The 20,946-nt window shown below is 43.7% G+C and overlaps 2 long non-coding RNA genes across 3 annotated transcripts in view; one reads left to right on the plus strand and one right to left on the minus strand.

The window, feature by feature from the left end:
- LOC103348689 (uncharacterized) overlaps nt 1-20,946 on the minus strand; it is a 59,818-nt gene that overhangs the window by 26,557 nt on the left and 12,315 nt on the right. For both annotated transcript variants that reach the window (XR_011387395.2, XR_011387396.2), the window contains exon 2: nt 18,586-18,754. This is a non-coding gene — a long non-coding RNA (uncharacterized LOC103348689). The remainder of the gene's footprint in view (nt 1-18,585; nt 18,755-20,946) is intronic.
- Nucleotides 9,959-18,323, plus strand: LOC149127536 (uncharacterized). The gene is made up of 2 exons (XR_016231712.1): nt 9,959-10,096; nt 18,093-18,323. It is a non-coding gene; the product is annotated as an uncharacterized LOC149127536 (long non-coding RNA).

A 20,946-nucleotide genomic window follows, 5' to 3' on the forward strand; every position in this document is an offset into this window, starting at 1 on the left:
GATGGAAGACTACCTCTCCCTGTCTCTATAACTCTGCCCTTAAAATAAATAAATATTTTAAGAAAAAAGAAAAAGAAAAAAGGTTAAAAAAAAGAATTAAAGTATATACAATTATAAAAAAAATTAAACCTGAAAATTCCAAAGGCTAAATTTCCTGCAAAATCTGGGAATATCTCAGGCCAAGATGCACTGGGTCATACCAAGAGTCGGTGTTGGGTACATTGGATTTTTTTTTAAATTTTTTATTTTTTTTAACAGGTAGAGTTAGACAATGAGAGAGAGACAGAGAAAAAGGTCTTCCTTTTTCCGTTGGTTCACCCCCAAGTGGACACTACAGCCGGTGCGTTGCGGCCGGCGCTCTGCATTGATCCAAAGCCAGGAGTCAGGTGCTTCTTCCTGGTCTCCCATGCGGGTACAGGGCACAAGCACTTGGGCCATCCTCCACTGTGCTCCCGGGCCACAGCAGAGAGCTGGCTTGGAAGAGGAGCAACCGGGACAGAATCCAGTGCCCCAACCGGGACTAGAACCCGGGGTGCCAGCGCCGCAGGTAGAGGATTTAGTCTAGTGAGCCATGGCGCCGGCCCGTTAGTACATTGGACTTTGATACTAAATCTACCATTTATGCAAATGGTTTAGGAATGGGACAGGGTGAGGAGGAGGAGGAGGAGGGACAAAGAGAACAGTGATCTTTCAGTAATGATGATGATGACGATGACTCCGGTACAGGCCTGTCCACCGGAAGCCAGGGTTCTTTCAATATCTGGGACCATTTACTGGGGCAGCTGAGCAGGCACAGTCTGAGTGGCTTCATTGAAAAAGTAGCAGTGACTGGCGAATCTGAAGACAAAACTCGCCTTCAGGTTGAACCCTTGTCTACCACATCTGAACTTCACCCTTGCTACTGTTTCATTTTTTCCCTGTAATAAACTGAAAGATGAGTAGTAGGCTGGGCAGCCATTCTAAAAAACACATCACATCAGAGCTCAGCCTTCCGAAAAGGGGTTAGGGTTATTCACAGCTGCTTCTACGCAGATTGAAACTTCAATGGGCAGGAATAAGTGGGGATTTTTTTCTCAATGACATAACTTCCTAACAATTAGGGCAGGACAAAAGTGCGGCAGGTTACATCCTGTGAGGTAGTAGATTACTACTCATTGAGAACTATGTGCTGACCAAAACCACCATGAGCCTCCCAGCTCCCCGTAGGCCATTTTTCATATATATTGGGACAAAAAAGTTTTGCTTTAATGTTCCCCTGAGTTATTTCCCAGGCAATTACTTCACAGACATTCCTGGTAAGAGTCCCTCGGCTTGGCCGGCGCCGCTGCTCACTAGGCTAATCCTCTGCCTTGCGGCGCCGGCACACCAGGTTCTAGTCCCGGTCGGGGCGCCGGATTCTGTCCCTGTTGTCCCTCTTCCAGGCCAGCTCTCTGATGTGGCCAGGGAGTGCAGTGGAAGATGGCCCAAGTGCTTGGGCCCCTGCACCCAGGGAGTGCAGTGGAGGATGGCCCAAGTGCTTGGGCCCCTGCACCCCATGGGAGACCAGGATAAGCACCTGGCTCCTGGCTTCAGATCAGCGCAGCAAAAAGGAGGACCTTTCTCTCTGTCTCTCTCTGTCTCTCACTGTCCACTCTGCCTGTCAAAAAAAAAAAAAAAAAAAAAAAAAAAAAAAAAAAAAAGAGAGAGAGAGAGTCCCTCGGCTCAGTTCCACTGGTCATAGCCAGAGCTTCTGTGAAAAGATGCCATCACCTCACAATGCCTCCTGAGGATGTGTGACATCTGTCGGAATAACCACTAGGCGGTGGGTGGACGGCACAGTGGTTAAGACGATGCCTAGGACATCTGCATCCCCATACTGGAGTGCCAGAGTTCAAACCTCAGCTCTTTTCCCCATCCCAGCCTTCTTGTAATGCACATCCTGGGAGGCGGCTGGTGGTGGCTCGGGTCCTTGGGTCCCTGCCAACCACATGCAAGACCGGCATTGAGTTCCTGGCTCCTTGCTTCAGCCTGGCCTACCTCTGGCTGTTGTAGATACTTGGGGCATGAATCTGCACATGGAAGGCCTCTTTCTGTCTATCTTTGCCTCTTGGTCTTTCTGCCTTTCAAATAAGTAAAAAAAAAAAAAAATAATAGCTATTTGTTTACATTCCATGGGTTTTGTTTAGCTTAACAATATCTTGAAATTTAGTAACATGTTCTAATAGACTATTTTTTAATCCCTCAGCAAAACTGAGCAGAAGGTAGAGAGTAGAGATTTCCCCTAAGTGCCTTGCACAGTCCCCATCACCAGTGTTCCTTGTAGGAGCTGCACATTTCTGACAGCTGCTGGACTGGAGTTATACACCATCACCACTCACGTAATCGCCTACACTAGAGTTCATGCTCCCAGGGGTACATTCCATGGGTCTGGACAAATGTATAAGCAGATGCCTTCCCATTAGTATAGCACACGGAGCAGCTTCACTGACCTAAACGCCCCCATCCTGCGCTCTGCCTCTTTCATCCCCTCTTCCTCTTAGCTCATGGCAATGACCGACACTTTTACTACCTCCATGGTTCTGCTTTTTCCAGAGCATCACACAGTTGGAATCAGACTGTATGTGGCCTTTCCAGACTGGTTTTTTCCCTGTGCCAACATGTGTTTAAGGTTCCTACATGTCTTAGAATGGCCTGGAATCTTCTGTTTAGTGCTGTGTAATATTCCATCATCTGGATTGCCCATAGTTTATCTGATATTCAGCTACTGAAGAAACTCTTGGCTGCTTCCAAGTTTCAGTGATTATGAAAAAAGCTGTTATGAACAGGCATGTAGGAGGTTTTGCGTGGATGCAAGTCTTCCACACCTTTGAGGAAGCACTGGGGGCTCGTGCTGTAGTATAATAGGTTGAGGCTCTGCGGGCAGTGCAGGCATCCACATGGGAGCCAATTCAAATCCCGGCTGCTCCATTTCCGATCTGGGTCCCTGCTAATGACTGGGACAACAGTGGAAGATGGCCCAAGTGCTTGGGGCCCTGCACCCGTGTGGGAGACCCAGAGAAAGTTCCTGGCTCCTGGCTTCAGATGGGTCCAGCTCTAGCCATTGCAGCCATTTGGGGAGTGAACCAGCAGATGGAAGATCTCTTTGTCTCTCCCTCTCTCTGTAACTGTGTATCTCAAATAAGTAAATAAATCTTAAAAAAAAAAAAAAGAGGAAGAGGAAGTACCAAGGAGGGCAAGCAAATGGTAAGAGTATGTTCAGTGTTGCAAGAAACCCCAAATTGTCTTCCCAAGTGGCTGTAGTGTTCTTGCATCCTCATCAGAAATCAGTGAGAGATCCTATCACTCTAATCCCTGTAAGCGTTTGGCACTGTCAGTGTTCTGAATTTTGGCCTTTCTCAAAGGGGAGTAGTAGTATGCTAGTTTTATTTGTACTTCCCTGATGATATATGATATGAAGCATCTTTCATATGCTTATTTGTCATCTTTTTTTTTTTGTTTGTTTGTTTGTTTTTTGTTTTTTTTTTTTTGGACAGGCAGAGTGGACAGTGAGAGAGAGAGACAGAGAGAAAGGTCTTCCTTTGCCATTGGTTCACCCTCCAATGGCCGCCGCGGCCGGCGCGCTGCGGCCGGCGCACTGCACTGATCCGGTGGCAGGAGCCAGGTGCTTCTCCTGGTCTCCCATGGGGTGCAGGGCCCAAGCACCTGGGCCATCCTCCACTGCACTCCCTGGCCACAGCAGAGAGCTGGCCTGGAAGAGGGGCAACCGGGACAGAATCCGGCGCCCCAACCGGGACTAGAACCCCGTGTGCCGGCGCCGCAAGGCGGAGGATTAGCCTAGTGAGCCGGGGCGCCGGCCTAGCCTGTTTTTTAATTAGAATTTTTTGTTTTGCTTTATTGTTGGGTTTTAAGAGTTGTCTGTTTTGGGTAACAGTCTTTATAACAGTCTTTTATCAGCTATGTCTTTTGCTAGTATTATCTCCTTGTCTGTGGATTTTGCAGTATTCTCAACAGTGTCCCTTGCAGAAAAGAAACTTTTAATTTCAGTTAAATCCAGCTTATCAATTCTTTTATGGATTGTGCCTTTGATGTTCTACCTAAAAAGTCACCACCAAACCCTACAGCATGTTAATTTTCTTCTATGCTGTCTTCTAGGAGTTTTAATAGTCTTGCATTTTACTTTTAGAGTTTCAAGGTTTTTTTTTTTTTTTTTTTTTTTTTTTTTTTGTGAAAGATGTAAGATCTGTATCTAAGTTTTTTTTTTTTTTTTTTTTTTTTTGCATGCAACTGCCCAGTTATGCCAGCACCATTGGTTGACAAGGCTGTTCATTTCTCAGAGATCAGGTGACTGTATTCTTGTGGATGTTTCTGAGCCCTCTAATCCATCCTATTGAACTATTTGTCTTTTCTTTTGCCAATACCACACTGTCATGATTACTGTAACTTTATAGTAAGTCCCCCTCACCCGTGGCTTGTGTTTTTTTCTTTTCTTTCTTTCTTTCTTTTTTTTTTTTTATTTGACAGGTAGAGCTATAGACAATGAGAGAGAGAGAGACAGAAAGAAAGGTCTTCCTTCCTTTGGTTCACTCCCCAAATGGCCACCATGGCTGGCGCTGCACCGATCTGAAGCCAGGAGCCAGGTGCTTTTTCCTGGTCTCCCATGTGGGTGCAGGAACCCAAACATTTGGGCCATTCTCCACTGCCCTCCCGGGCCACAGCAGAGAGCTGGACTGGAAGAGGAGCAACTGGGACTAGAACCTGGTGCCCATATGGGATACCGGCGCCACAGGCAGAGGATTACCCAAGTGAGTCATGGCGCCGGCCAGTGGCTTGTGTTTTTATTTATTTATTTGAAAGTCAGAGTTATACAGAGAGAGAAAGAGAGGCAGAGAGAGAGAGAGAGGTCTTCCATCAGCTGGTTCACTCCTCAATCAGCCACAACGGCCAGAGCTGTGATGATCTGAAGCCAGGAGCCAGGAGCTTCCTCTAGGTCTCCCATGAGGGTACAGGGGTCCAAGGACTTGGGCTATTTTCCACTGCTTTCCCAGACCATAGCAGAGAGTTGGATGGGAAGTGGAGCAGCCGGGACTCAAACTAGAGCCCACACGGGATGCTGGCACCGCAGGAGCAGCTTTACCCGCTATGCCACAGCGCCAGCTGCATATAATAAGTCTTAAAGTCAGGTATTGCCAAGCATTCAATTTGTTCTATAATATTGTGTTGGCTATTATGAAACTTTTTTCCCTTTCCACACAAACTTTAGAATCAGTTTGTTGATATCCACAAAGTAAGTTGCTGGAATTTTGCGCGGGACTGCATTGACTCTACAGGCCAATTTGGGAAGAACTAACATCATGGCGATACTGAATCTTGCCCTCTTTCAACATGGTGTACTACTCCATTTACTTGCTTTTCTTTCTTTCACCAGAGTTTTGTAAGTTTTCCTTGTGTATATTTGTTAGATGTATACCTAAGTATTTAATTTATTGGGTGTTAATGTAAACGGTATTGGTCTTAACAGTATTTTAAAAACTATTTCCTTTGCCATTACTTCTGTGTTGCAAAATCTCTTTAAAAGAGACACCACTAGGGATAGTTTGTTACACAACAATAGATAAGCAGATCACTCCACTGCCTCCCCCATCTATGCCATAAACTTTTTTTTTTTAACAAGATCAAGTGAGCTTTCTTATAGAATAATCCAGTCTCAGTTTTCCTTGCAAGTTCATTTAAGATGGTCAGTCACTTACTGACATAAAGATGCATGAAAAATGTGGAAATTACTTTCTTCTTAATACTTTATCCATTTTAGTATTTTTTCTGTTCTAGTACCATTGGTTGAACTCTGTAATTAACACACAATTATTCTTAGGTGTTTAAATTTTAACTGAAAAGTGATCCCTGTTAGGAATTTGGAAAACATTATGCTGAGTGAAATAAGCCAATCCCAAAGGGACAAATACCACTTGTTCTCCCTGATAGGTGACAACTAACTGAGCACCAAAAAGGAAACCTGTTAAAGTGAAATGAACACTAGGAGAAATGGTGACTTGATCAGCCCTCACCCTGACTGTTGATGAGCAACTTAATATGTTATCCCTCTTAGTATTTTTTTGTTTGTTTTACTTAATACTTTTGGTTGAATACTGTAATCAATACACAATTATTCTTAAGTGCTGAAACTTAACTGAAAAGTGATCGCTGCTAAATATAAGAGTGGGAATAAGAGAGGGAAGAGATGTGCAATTTGGGACATACTCAAGCTGACTTACCTCAAACGGTAGAGTTAGAAACATACCAGGGGATTCCAATTCAATCCCATCAAGGTGGCATGTACCAATGCCATCTCACTAGTCCAAGTGATCAATTCCTGTTCACAATTGATCATAATGATAGGACTAAGAACCAAAGGGAGCACATAAACAAGACTAGTGTCTGCAAATACTAGCTGATAGAATAAAAAAGGGAGAGAATGATCCAACATGGGAAGTGAGATACACAGCAGACCCATAGAATGACAGATGTCCTAAACAGCACTCTGGCCTCAGAATCAGCCCTTAAGGCATGCGGATAAAGCCCATGAGAGTATTTCAGGCATGGAAAGCCAAGACACTCTGGGGGGGAAAAAAAAACCTAAATGAAAGATCTCCATGAGTGAGATCCCAGTGGAAAGAACGGGTCATCAAAGAAGGAGGTACCTTTCTCTGAAGGGAGGAGAGAACTTCCACTTTGACCATGGCCTTGTCTAAATATGATCAGAGTCAGTGAACTCAGGGGGCTTCCATAGCCTTGGCAGCTCATGACAAGAGCCTAGGGTGATTACTGATGCCATAAACAAGAGTGTCAATTTGTTAAGTCAACAACAGGAGTCACTGTGCACTTACTCCTCATGTAGGATCTTTGTCCTTAGTGTGCTGTACATTGAGATTTAATGCTATAACTAGTACTCAAACAGTATTTTTCACTTTATGTTTCTGTGTGGCAGCAAACTGTTGAAATCTTTATTTAATGTATGCTAAACTGATCTGTATATAAAGAGAATCGAAAATGAATCTTGATGTGAATGGAAGGGGAGAGGGAGAGGGAAAGGGGAGGGTTGCGGGTGGGAGGGACATTATGGGGGGTAAGCCATTGTAATCCATAAGCTGTACTTTGGAAATTTATATTCATTAAATAAAAGTTAAAAAAAAAAGAAATTACTTTCTTCTAGGGCTGATTAAATTCCTAGTTGATGACTAATTTCCATCAGGCTTGAGGTTTGTGGGAGTTTGAGGGATACAAATATAGACTGGCTATGACCTCTTTGCTCAACTGCTGAGTGGTAAAGAAGGTGTGAAGTTAAGTCCGGAACAGTGATTTATAGGCTGGCAGATTGGCCACTTGACCTATTTTGATCTTTCAAAAATGAGCGATGTGATAAATACTATAAATACAAAACTCTAATTCTGAAAGACTCTACCGCTATTCCCCAAATTCTCCTGTAGCGCTAGTTTTGTTTGTTTGATCTCGGCTCCAATCACCAGTGCAGTGACTCCTTTTGGATCACTGGTCTCCACCTGCACTGCATCATCTACCTGGGCTTTCTCCTTCCACTTTTGCTCAATAGTTGTGAAAGCTCTTTATAGACTGCCAACAGGATCGCATCACCTATATCCTTATTAAACACTTCATTGGCTTCCTAGGACCTCTAGACTTGATTCTCCAGTTTTAAAAAATCCATTCAAAACACAGAGAGACAGAGAGAGATCTTCTACTTGATGATTCATTCTCTTAAATGCCTGCAACAAGCTGGGATTGGTCATGCTGAAGCCGGGAGCCTGGAACTCCATCCAGGCCTCCCACGTAGGTGGCATGAGCCATCACTTTCTTCTACCCAGGTTGCACACCAGCAGGAGCTGGAACTGGGAGTAGTGCCAGGATTCAAACACAGGTATTCCAGTATGGGATGCTGACATCTCAAGCAGCCTCTTAACAACCAGGCCAAATGCTGGACCTTATCTCCCAGTTTTTAACAGAGCAACTTGTACTCACTAAATCTTAGGTAGCAAACATTCACTCAGTCATATGCAAATATTTCTGTACTTCTTAGGTAACATGCTGTTATTACCAAAACCTTTCCTTAGGGAGCTTAAGGCCTTATTGAAACAGCTCTTTCCTGTCTCAGGGCCTTTACACAAACTATCTGGATGCTTAGAATGCCTTTCCTTTCATTTTTCATTCCTTTTCTGTTCTATTTAAAGTAGGTTCTTTTATTCTTCCTATAGAATCTGTATATAACCTTCATAACTGGCAGACAGAATAGATATATATGCACACACATATATCTATTTATATATATATGTATGTATATGTGGATTTTTTTGGTGTAACATGCGTATGCCATGAGGCCAAAACCACATTCATTTAGTTTATCACTTTATATTCAAAGTTTAGTAGATTGACTGCTAACACCTTGTACAGGCTCAACAAACATTTGCTAAAAGTATAAACACTCTGTATATTTTTATTGGGAAGAGTCACTGATGACCACCTTATCTGAATAACTTGTGCACCTTTTTATATGTACCCTCTAGAAGGAGGTAGAAAAAAGTCCAGAACAGTGATTTATAGGCTGGCAGATTGGCCACTTGACCTATTTTGATCTTGCAAAAATGAGCCATGTGATAAATACTATAAATACAAAACTCTAATTCTGAAAGACTCTACTGCTATTCCCAAAATTCTTATGTAGTGCTAGTTTTGTTTGTTCAGATTTATTTATTTGAAAGGCAGAGTTACAGAGAGAAAGGGAGTGAGAGAAAGATCTTCTATGTGCTGGTTTATTCAACAAATGGCTGCAATGGCCAGGGCTAGGCCAGGCCAAAGCCAGGGGCCTGGAATTCAACCTGAGTCTCTTCCATGGTTAAGGGGCCCATACATGGGCCATCCTCTGCTGCTTTCACAGGCACATTAGTAGGGAGCTGGATAAGAAGTAGAGCAGTTGCCACTCGAACAGGCGCCCTTTTGGGATGCTGGTGTTGTAGGTGGCTGCTTGACCCACTGCACCACAATGCCAGACTACTGCTAGTATTTATAACAATCTAAACATGCAAAAACTGTTTCGATGAGCATTTGGTACAGCGGTTAGTACAGCTTGGGATGCTTGCATTTCATTTTGGAGTAAATGGACTCATGTCCAGCTTTTGATTCCAGCTTCCTGATAATGTGCACCTTGGAAGGTGGCAGGTGATGGCTCAAATGTCTGGGACTCTTTTACCCACACGGGACAACCATTGAGTTCCAGCTCCTGGGTTCAGTCTGGCCCAGCCCCAGCTATTTCAGGCATGGAATGGAAGATCTCTATCTGCCTCTGTGTTTATCTCTCTACCTTTCCAATAAATGGGGAAAACATGATCATGATTACCTTATTTTTAAAAAGTATATTTAGGGGCCAGCACCATGGCTCACTTGGTTAATCCTCCACTTGAAGTGCTGGCATCCCATATGGGCACTGGGTTCTAGTCCCGGTTGCTCCTCTTCCAGTCCAGCTGTAGGCTGTGGCCAGGGAGGGCAGTGGAGGATGGCCCAAGTGCTTGGGCCCCTGCACCCACATGGGAGACCAGAAGAAGCACCTGGCTCCTGGTTTCGGATCGGCACAGTGCCAGCCGTTGCGGCCATTTCGGGGGTGAACCAACGGAAGGAAGTCCTTTCTCTCTGTCTCTCTCTCTCACTGTCTGTAACTCTACCTGTAAAAAAAAAAAAAGCATATATAGTTCCAAATATTTATCAACTTACAGGAATATAATTATGTCACGGGTGAGGAAAAAACAAACATGTACTAAACTGGACAAACAGGTTTCTGATTCTATATTAGAGTCCAAAGGTGGCAAACTGATAGTTAAATGAGTACAGCAATCCAAAGTTGCTACAGAACAGTGATGAGGACAGAGGAAGGGAAGTCTCTCCCTGAGAAATGTGGTTGTGTGCAGCAGGAGACAAACTATTCTTGATCAAGCGGCTGTAGGTCACAGACTGCTGTGTTGGCTACAAAGGCGACCAAATTAAAGAGAATGAATGGATTCTTATAAATCCAATCCCAGTACTGGAAGCAACTCCAAGCCCAAAATGGAGATGATAACAGGTCAGTAGCAACTTCATTATCTCTACCTGGGCAAACTTCTTTTCAACCTAATAAACTACACAATGAGCATAATATATACATTCACAGAATTAGAATTTCTAGAGGGCCAGTCATCTATGATGGACAAATTGCTTGTATGTAGTTACTGTATATTGTACTTGCACATATATTTTAACTTGGAGAAAGCATTCTATATTACACACATATATTTTTATATTATATATTATAATATATAATATATTATACACATATATTACACACATATAAATATAATATAAAATATAAAAATATATGTGTGTATAATATATGTGTATAAAATATATATAAATATATTTTATATAAAATATGTTTATATATAATATACAAATATATGTTTATATATAATATATATTATATATAAAATATATATAAATATATATATTTTATACACATATATTATACACATATATATTTTCAAGGGAAAGAGACTCAACCCGCTTTTTACTCCCCAAATGCCAGCAACAGCCAGGGCTGGGCAGGGGGTCACAGCCAGAAGGCAGGAAGACCCCCATATCCCAGTGCTGTTACTCTGGGGATTAGAGTCAAACATATGAATTTTCACAGCTTCTGTTTTCTACCTGACTTCTTGACCTGTCACTGCTGCCCCCCAGGCTCTATATTGGTGGAAAGCTGGAATCACGAGCTGTATCCGGGAACTGAACCTAGGCCCTGTGATACGGGACACAGACACCTTCACTGCTAAGCAAAATGTCTGCCCCAGGATTCTTTACTTTAAAATATCTGAAAACTACTTGTCTAAAGGGTAGCAGGACTAGGTTTCTAAAAGATTTATTTGGAAAGCAGAGTGACAGAGAAAGGGAGAGAATGAAAGAGAGTGAATCTACCATCCGCTGGTACATTCCCCAATGGCTGCAACAACTGGGGCTGGGCCAGACCAAAACCAGGAGCCAGGAATTCCAACCTGGGCTCCCACATGGGTAGCAGGGTCCAAGTATGTGGGCCATCCTCTGCAGCTTTCCAAGGTGCAATAGCAGGAAGCTGAACCCCAACTTGAGTAGCTGCACTGATCCCCTCAAAAGGGTCCCACCCTTGTGACAGAATTAACCTCCAAAGACCCTACCTCCAAATGCTGTTACTCTGGGAAAAAGATTTCTACAAGTTCACTACAGCCTATTTCTTTTTTTAAAAAAGACTTCTAAAAATTGTATTTGAAAGGCAGAGAGAGAGAGAGAGAGAGAGAGAGAGAAAGAATATCTTTCATCTGCTGGTTCACTCCCCAAATGGCTCCCCAAAAGGCTGGGCCAGATCAAAGCCAGGAGCCAGGAGCTTCTTCCAGGTCTCCCATGTGGGTGCAGGGGCTCAAGGACCTGGGCCATCCTCCACTGCTTTCCCAACCACATTAGCAGGGAGCTGGATCAGAAGTGGAGCAGCCAGGACTCGAACCAGCACCAATATGGGATTCTGGCTTCGCAGGCGGTAGCAATGTTAAATGATAGTTTTTTACAAAACGTATTTTCCCTAGTAGAACTTTTGCATATCATCACTCTGTTTAGTCTGCCCCCCTTTAAAAAATTTCCTTAAGTAATTTAAAAAATACAAAATTAATATTCTGAGAATCCTGTTGGTTTTTGAGGTAAAGGTCAAGGATTTCCTAAGTATTTATTCCTCTAACATAAAAGAATAAATTGTTTCTCCACTAAACTGGCTTTAAAAAGCAGAATAAGCACTGAGAAATCAAGAAATAATTTCAATAAGCCAGTTCCAAAGGGATAAATACCATGTGTTCTCCCTGACCTGTGATAACTAACAGCACCTAAAAGGCAATCTGTAGAGCTGACACTTTGAGAAGCAATGACTTTGAACAGCCCTTGTCTTGACTGTTGAGGAACAGTTTTTTTTTTTTTTCATACTATTTGTTGAACTTTTTACTTAACATAGAGTTAATCATATGTGTATAAAGTTAATTGAAAATAGATCTTAATAAAAAATAAGAGTGGGAATAGGAGAGGGAGGAGGAAGAGGGGTGGGAGTGTGGGTGGGAGGGCTGATATGGTGGGAAGAATCACCATGTTCCTCAAGCTGTAATTATGAAATGTATGAAGTCTGTATTCCTTAAATAAAAGGTTTCTGGGTGGGGGTGGGGAAGTTAAATTCCTGAATGCACAGATGGAATAAATCAGGACACAAGGAATCCGGACGCTTACACATAAGCCAACCCTTCACTGGCTCCTGTCATTCAGCCAGGGCCCCTGCATGCTTAGACTATGTATCTGTTCTCTGGCTGCTATGGCAAAGTAGCACAAACCGAGGGGGTTAACCGTCAGAAGTTCCTTGTCTCACAGTTCTGGCGCTTTGGTTCTGAGATCAGGGTGTTGACTTGGGTGGTTCCCTCTCAGAGCTGTGAGGAAGAATCTGGTGCGTCAACCCTTGCTTTCGCTGGTTTCTGAGTCTCTGCAGGTCCTCTGCTTCTAGAGGCATTTCTGTCTTCATCTTCAAGTGGCAGTCTCCCTGTTTCTATGTCTGTGTTCGGTTTCCCCTTTCTAAAAGGACACCAGTTGTACTGGATTAGGCGCCCGCCCTACTTCACCCTAACCTTATCTTATTATAACTGCAATGACCCCATTTCCAAATAAGGTCTCGTTCTGGGCTAATGGGGAGTAGGACTTGCACATTTGAATTTTGGAGGTACACAGTTTAACCCCTAACACATCATGGCATATATATTTATTTATAAATTATTTATCCCCAGTACTACACTAGGAATTGCATTGTTAATAATACATTGTTAATTTACACACAATTCGAAATCTTGAGGAGTTCAGACAAAGATAAAACAGACACGAAGCAGTAATATTTTCTTCGTTAACCCTGGGAGACTGCACGTCATTGACCTCAAGAATAAAATCAAGCTCTTTGCCTTGACACATCCAATCTTCCACTGCCTGCCCTATGCTCTCTTTGCTGCCTCATGTCCTGTCACCCCCACCTATCGGGCATGCCACCTGTTTGGAATCTGAGCTGTTTGCACTTTCCCACGTGTTAGGTTCTCTCTTGATCCAACACCAGTGCATATGCTGTTTCCTATTTCTGGAATGCTTCTTTTCTCTTTGCTCCTTGTGAACACATGGTGAACTCGCAATCGTTTTCTGAAACAACTCAAGTGTCATTTCCTCTGGCGAGCCCTCACTGCTCCAGGCAGCGTGAAACACTGTCAGTGTACAGACACCTTGTTCACATCTTTATTACTGCACATTTCTGTTTCCCTCTGTATGAGACTGAATCGGTATTTGACCGTTCTTGACCTACAAAAACAATGCAATTCCATGTGGTTCAATTTGACATTTCCCTAGACAACAAGTCCATTGGGAGCAGGGACTTGGTTTTAGTAATTTCATATTTTTAGTGACTAAAAATAGAGTTTAGCATAAAGCAAGTGTTTAAAATAGGCTTTTTGAGGCTGGTGCTGTGGTGTGTGGATAAAGCTGCCGTATGCAGTGCCGGCATCCTATATGGGCACTGGTTCAGTCCAGGCTGCTCCTCTTCTGATCCAGTTCTCTGCTATGGCCTGGGAAAGCAATGGAAGATGGCTCAAGTCCTTGGGCCCCTGTATCTGCATGGTAGACCCAGATGAAGCTCCTGGCTCCTGGCTCCTGGCTTTGGATCAGCCCAGCTCTGGCTGTTACAGCCATGTGAGGAGTGAACAAACAGAGGGAAGACCTCTCATTCTCTGTAACTCTGCCTTTAAAATAAACAATCTTTTACAAATATGCTTTCTGAAATTAACGAAAGGCTTACTTTGATGCCACAAATAGGTTTCACTTTCAGATTTGCCTTTTCAAGAATGAGGATTAACTTAATCTCTTATTTTTTTTTTAAAGATTTATTTATTTATCTGAATGTCAGAGTTACAGAGAGAGAAGAGGCAGAGAGGTAGATATCCTCTGGTTCACTCCCCAAACGGCCACAATGGCCAGGGCTGGGTCAGGCTGAAGCCAGGGACCAGGAGCTTCTTCAGTGTCTTCCATGTGGATGGCAGAGGCCAAGTACTTGGGCCATGTTCTGCTGCTTTCCCAGGGAGCTGCAACTTGATTTCTTCCTAAGAGTAACCATTAGGGGCTGGTGTTCTGGCACAGCAGGTTAAGCCACTGCCTGTGATGCCAGCATCCCATATGGGTGCAGGTTCCAGTCTTGGCTGCTCCACTTCTGATCCAGCTCCCTTCTAATGTACCTGGGAAAGCAATGGAAGATGGCCCAAGTGCTTGGGCCCCTGCATCCATGTGGGAGACCCAGAAGAAGCTCCTGCCTTCAGCCCAGTCCAGCCTGGCTATTGCGGCTATTTGGACAGTGAACCAGTGGATGAACCCCGTCTCTCCTTCTCTGTAGCTCTGCATTTAAAATAAATAAATCTTAAAAAAGAAGTGAACTACTTTTGGCTTTATTTAGATCAACAATATTTCAACCCCTTTCCCCTTGCTTTTTGCTTCTCTATGTAGGGTGAGATAGCTTCAAATCCATTTTTTAAAAAGAGAAAATCAGGAAGGAACTACCTAAATGCTGTTTTGTAACCAACATCAAAATATTTCACAATCTGTTTTACTTTCAAATAAGAAATACAAGTAATCATAAGTGCCAGTATTTTTTTATTTTTTGGACAGGCAGAGTGGACAGTGAGAGAGAGAGAGAGAGAGAGAGAGGAAGGTCTTCCTTTTTCTGTTTGTTCACCCCCCAATAGCTGCTGCGGCAGGCGTGCTGCAGCCGGTGCACTGCACTGATCTGAAGCCAAGAGCCAGGTGCTTCTCCTGGTGTCCCATGCGGGTGCAGGGCACAAGCACTTGGGCCATCCTCCACTGCACTCCCAGGCCACAGCAGAGAGCTGGACTGGAAGAGGGGCAACCGGGACAGAATCCGGCGCCCTGACCAGGACTAGAACCCGGGGTGCGGTGCCACAGGCAGAGGATTCGCCTATTTAGCCGCGGCACCGGCCCATAAGTACCAGTATTAAGAGCAGAGATAAAGGGATTAGTTGTAGAAAATGAATGATACTTTATTATTTTTTTCTATAAGTTTTAAATTTATTTATTTGAGAGGCAGAGTTACAGAGCGAGAGACAGAGAGAAAGGTCCTCCATCCGCTGGTTCATTCCCCAAATGGCCGCAACAGCTGGAGCTGGGCTGATCCAAAGCCAGGAGCCAGGAGATTCTTCTGAGTTTCCCCAGCAAGTGCAGGTACCCAAGTACTTGGGCCACCTTGCGCTGCTTTGCCAGGTCATAAGCAGAGAGCTGGATTGGAAGTGGAAGAGGAGCAGCTAGGACACAAACCAGCACCCATATGGGATGCTGGTGCTGCAGGCAGAGGCTTAGCCTAATATGCCAGAGCACTGGCCCTGATAATTTTATTTTTAGAACAATTTTTTGAAAGGCAGAATGAGACAGAGAGAGAACGAGACACACAAAGAGAGATCTTCCATCCGATGGTTCACTCCCCAAATGGCTGCAACACAGGGCTGGGCCAGGCTGAAGCCAGGAGTCAGGAACGTCATCCTGTTGTCACAGGTGTGTAGCATGGACCTAAGCACTTGGGCTATGATTTGCTGCCTTTCCAGGTGCATGAGCAGGGAGCTGGATGGGAAGTGGGGCAGCTGGGAGTTCAATCAGCACTCTGACATGGGATGCTGGTGTCACAAGCGGCAGCTTACCTTGCTGGGGCAGAAGCACTGAATGTGTGACATTTTAAATGGACACTTATGTAGTAACAGCAAAGGTAAATTTAGCTTCAGAATTTCAAGTTTTCCTAATACTATCTGGTTTGAAGAAAAGCAATGATAACAAGTACTGCATGGATAGGTGCCAAGCAAACTGGTCCTCAGGAAACAGTACCTGGTGCAGGCTGTTATTTGAGCATTTTTCATTCTTCCTCATGAAAGGCCCAAAGTTCAGAAAACGTGTCTGCTGACTTCAGCATGCCAAGGTGTCAAGAGCAGCACCTTTCATAATCCGGCCCTCACTCACTTTAGAGACTCCTGCCTCTTATGGCTCTTCCGGTCCCTTGTACTTGAACCACGGTGAACTTCTCAGAGAATACCACACTGAACATTTGATCCTTCCTTCCTTATTTTAAAAGATTTATTTGGGGCCAGTGCTGTGGCATAGCAGGTAGAGCTGCTGCCTGCAGTGTTGGCATCCCATATGGGCGCCAGTTCAAGTACCAGCTGCTCTGCTTCTGATCCATCTCTCTGCTATGGCCTGGGAAAACAGTGGAAGATGGCCCAAGTCCTTGGGCCCCTGCACCTAAGTGGAAGACCCAGAAGAAGCTTTTGGTTCCTGACTTTGGATTGGCGTGGCTCCGCCACTGTGGCCATTTGGAGAGTGAACCAGAGGATGGAAGGTATCTCTCTCTGCCTCTGCTTCTCTGTCTTTCAAACAAATAAATAAATATTAAAAAAAAAAAGACTAATTCTTCAAGTGCATTACAAAAAAAAAAAAAGATTTATCTATTTGTTTGAGAGGCAGAGTTACAGAGAAAGAAGGGAAGAGGGGAAGAGAGAATCTTCTGTCCATTAGTTCACTCCCCAAGTGGCTACACCAGCCAGGGCTGGGTCAGGCTGAAGCGAGGAGCCTGGAACTCCATAAGGGCGGCAGGGGCCCAAGCATTTGGGCCACCTTCTGCTGCCTTCCCAGGTGCATTAGCAGGGAGCAGGATCAGAAGTGGAGAGCACTGGCATCGAAGGTGGTGACTTAATCCTCTGCAACACAATGCCAGTCCCACTTTTCCAAATGTGCTTTTCTCAATCTAGAAAGTCCTTCCCCATCTTCTCTGATTACTGACCTTCAAAAATTCACCTCAAGTATCATTTTCTCTTGGATGTTTTTCCCAAGTTCTTCAGCGATGGTTGATTGCCTTCTGTATTTTCACTGTGCACAGGTTACATGGCCATTGCATTACTTTAACCCAGAGATCTTTAATTTATCTGTCGATATATACCTTCTCAATCATATTATCAGTCATCTTACCATACAGTGCTGAGCACACTACAGAAACTCTGTTGTGGAAGGGTACTTAAAAAAGTTCTTGGAAAATGGAGCACATATTTTAATTTTTTAAAAAAGATTTATTTTATTTTTTTGAAAGGCGGAGTGTCAGAGAATGGAAAGATACATAAAAAGATCTTTCATCCACTGGTTCACTCCCCAGATGGCCACATCTGTTGGGGCTAGGCCAGGCTGAAGCCAGCAGCCTGGAATTCCATCCAAGTCTCCAGCATGGACGGCATGTGCCCAAGTAGTTGGGCCATCTTCTGCTGCTTTCCCAGATCATCAGTAGGGAGCTTGATTGGAAGCTGGGCAGCCAGTATTCAACCATCGTTCTCTGATATGGGATGTCAGTGTTGCAGGTGGCAGCTTAACCCTTTGTGCCACACTCCATTCCCGATAGCACATATTTTCTATGAACTCTTTTGAAGACCACTCATATGAATAAATCCTTATGAAATGAGATTATAGTCTTGAATAACAAAGTCCCGGTAAAAAGATGATGTGGAAACAGATCTTATAATTAAAGTTACCTCTATGAGGACAGGGACCACGTCTGCTTTGTTTCTTGCTGCATTTCAAGCACTTAGCCCAGTGTCTGGCAACAAGTGGGGCTTAATAAGTATTTACTGACTCAACACTTAACATATGTGAAAAACAAGGAGCATCAGACTACTAAATAATTTCTTGAAGGTAAACTGAAGAAGGAAATCCATCAATATATATGAGAAGCACTTCTAGAATTAGTAGTGTCCTCAGAATAAATAAACTGTAGACAAAAATAGTTATAACATCATTGACAAGCAAAACACAACCAAAACAAAACAATTAAAACACCCAACCCACTAAACCTGTCACAATAATAGTAACAGATTACTGGCGGTGGGGATAGGCCACAAAAATTGATGTAAATATGACTTTTGTTTTACTTTATGTTATTTTTAAGGATTTATTTATTCATTTGACAGGCAGAGCTACAGAGAGCAGGAGAGACAGAGAGAAATGTCTTCCATCCACTGGTTCACTCCCCAAATAGCCACAATGGCCAGAGTTGAGCTGATCTGAAGACAGGAGTTTCTTCTGGATCTCCCATGCAGGTGCAGGGGCCCAAGCACTTGGGCCATCTTCCACTGCTTTTCCAGGCCATAGTAGAGAGCTGGATCGGAAGTAGAACAGCCAGGACTCGAACTGACATCCATATGGGATGCTGGCATTGCAGGCGGAGGCTTTATTCACTATGCCAGAACGCCGGCCTCATGACTTGTGTTTGCAATTGTCATCAGTGATCACACGCAATAGTCTGTTGAAAGCAATAAAAATAATGATGTCCTTCACATCTGTCAAAAAAAATTGTTGGCCACTAAGGTGTTTGTGCTTTCCTATTTAAAGCTTCTGCCTGGAACATCAGAAGTCAGTATTTAATCCCCAAGCTGACAAACACTCCACATTACGACTATGTACCTGTGGTTTTTATTTGTGTTGCAATAATTTAGCCTTCCTTTCCTGTGACCGTCTTTGACACACTTCCCTTGATGTCATTGCCAAACAACGCTGAAGAGGAACTGTGCACTGACACTTCACTGTAGAGAAGCTGAAGAGACTGGGGGTCCATGTGGCTCACACCTGTGACCTAGATCAAAGCAAAGGGCAAGGCACACTGGCAGTATTTGTCAACTTGGATGACAAGGTTAAGACTGTAGGTCAAACCCCACCCGAGATTACTAGACATTTACACAAAGAAACGTCACCCCCTTTACTTTGCACCTGTACTTGTCCATCTGTCAGGGATGGGACATGTCTGGCCTGCAGACTTTAGAAGGCCTGTGAAATCATTTGATCTGGTCATGCCAAGGCAACTGCAGGTAGGACTCAATTCAATAAATCTATAGCAGGCTATTTTTCTTTTTTAACGAGTTATTATTTATTTGAAAGGCAAAGTTACAGTGAGAGAGGCAAAATGGAGAGAAGGAGAGATCTTCCATCTTTGTTTCACTCCCCAAATGGTCACAACAGTCAGGGCAGGACCAGGAACCTGGAACTCCATCTGGGTCTCCCATTAGGTACAGGGACCCAAGCACTTGGGCCATCTTTTGCTGCTTTAAGGGTGCATTAACAGGAAGCTGGATCAGAAGCGGAGCAGCCAGGAATCAAACTGGCACTCATAATGGGATGCTGGCTTTGCAGGCGGTGGCTTAACCCACTGTGCCACGATGCTGGACCCATAGCAGGCTAATTTTCAGTTGATAATTTTATATGGCCCATGAGTAATGTTATAAATATCCAAATGGCTCCTGGCAGAAAAAGATTTCTCACCTCTGATGTATGTCATCAAGGTTGGATTTGGCAAGCCTAGACCCCAGGTTTCATTTATTTATTTCCTGGAACCTGATTTGCATCTCCTTTTCTGTCCTTTTCCTAACAGATGGAAAAGTCCCAGTAGCATTAGTTTAGACTTTATTGTTTTCCGTTTAGAGAAGCCAAACACAGGGATTAAACAGGGAAAAGATTAGGATTAAAATCTCAAGAGCAGGAATTACAATACAAAGAGGCTTAGTCATAGCTTAAGTTTGGTTTAAAAGTTAACTTAAAAAGTGGTTATTTCTTTGAATGCTCTTTAGTTTAGCTGTTTTAATTATACATCTACTTTCAAATTATTGGTATAGGAGGAATGATTAATCTGAAGGGAGTCCAGAACAAGCGCTTGAATCTTGGGGAAGGTATGGGAGCAAGATGTGACCCTATGTTTATTTGTGACACTTAACATAAATTATACAGACAAGCTTTTCAAAGCAGAATCTGCAAAACTGTAACAAAGAAATGATAACACTGTGGCACTCAGAGTATTCTAAGTTTTTGGCTTTTCTGGCACTGCAATATTTGCACAGAACTGTACTCTGTGGCTTATCCACCTCAAGCATCTGTTAGGCCTGCTCAGGATACAACTTCAGGCCACTGTTAACATAGGTCTCTCTGTCTGTCCCTTCTCTTCCTCTCCCTCCTTCCCTTAGAACTATTCCTGGCCTGTTCTTTTCTATGAGTTACAACCACTGGTGTCTACTGCAATATTTGCACAGAACTGTACTCTGCGGCTTATCCACCTCAAGCATCTGTTAGGCCTGCTCAGGATACAACTTCAGGCCACTGTTAATATAGGTCTCTCTGTCTGTCCCCTCTCTTCCTCTCCCTCCTTCCCTTAGAACTATTCCTGGCCTATTCTTTTCTATGAGTTACAACCACTGGTGTCTACCAGCACCGAGAGACACGACGTCTTTCCTGAATGTGCATTCTTTGAATACAGCCCTTTAATGGAAATTTCGAAAAGCGCATGACCAAGGTTTGGATTAAAAATTCTGATGCTTTAGGCTTCTGCTTCCTCCTGCAAGATAGGATATATTAGAATGACTGGTTTAGGGTCAGAACGAACATGGAATTCCAGCTCAATTTTGAAAAAAATGCCTCAGAAAACTATAAAGCTGGGATGAGGCACATCCACAAACATGACACCTACATGGGGCACTCAGGGAACATTAGCTGTTGACCCACAGTGGTGGTCTGACAGTGGGGTGGAAGCTGTGCAGCTGAGAAGTTATTATGAAGGTTCAGTCTTCCCGTTCAAAATGTGAAGGGTGTGGAGCCGGTGCCGTGGCGCAGTGAGTAAAGCCACCTGCGGCGCCAGCATCCCATATGGGCGCCAGTTCGAGTCCCAGCTGCTCCATTTCCCATCGGCTCTCTGTTATGGCCTAGGAAAGCACTGGAAGATGGCCCAAATCCTTGGGCCCCTGCACCTGTGTGGGAGACCTGGAAGAAGCTCCTGGCTCTTGG

Source organism: Oryctolagus cuniculus, chromosome 3 (assembly GCF_051225735.1).
Source record: "Oryctolagus cuniculus isolate XC-2025 breed Fujian yellow rabbit chromosome 3, ASM5122573v1, whole genome shotgun sequence".
Taxonomy (NCBI): Eukaryota; Metazoa; Chordata; class Mammalia; order Lagomorpha; family Leporidae; genus Oryctolagus; species Oryctolagus cuniculus.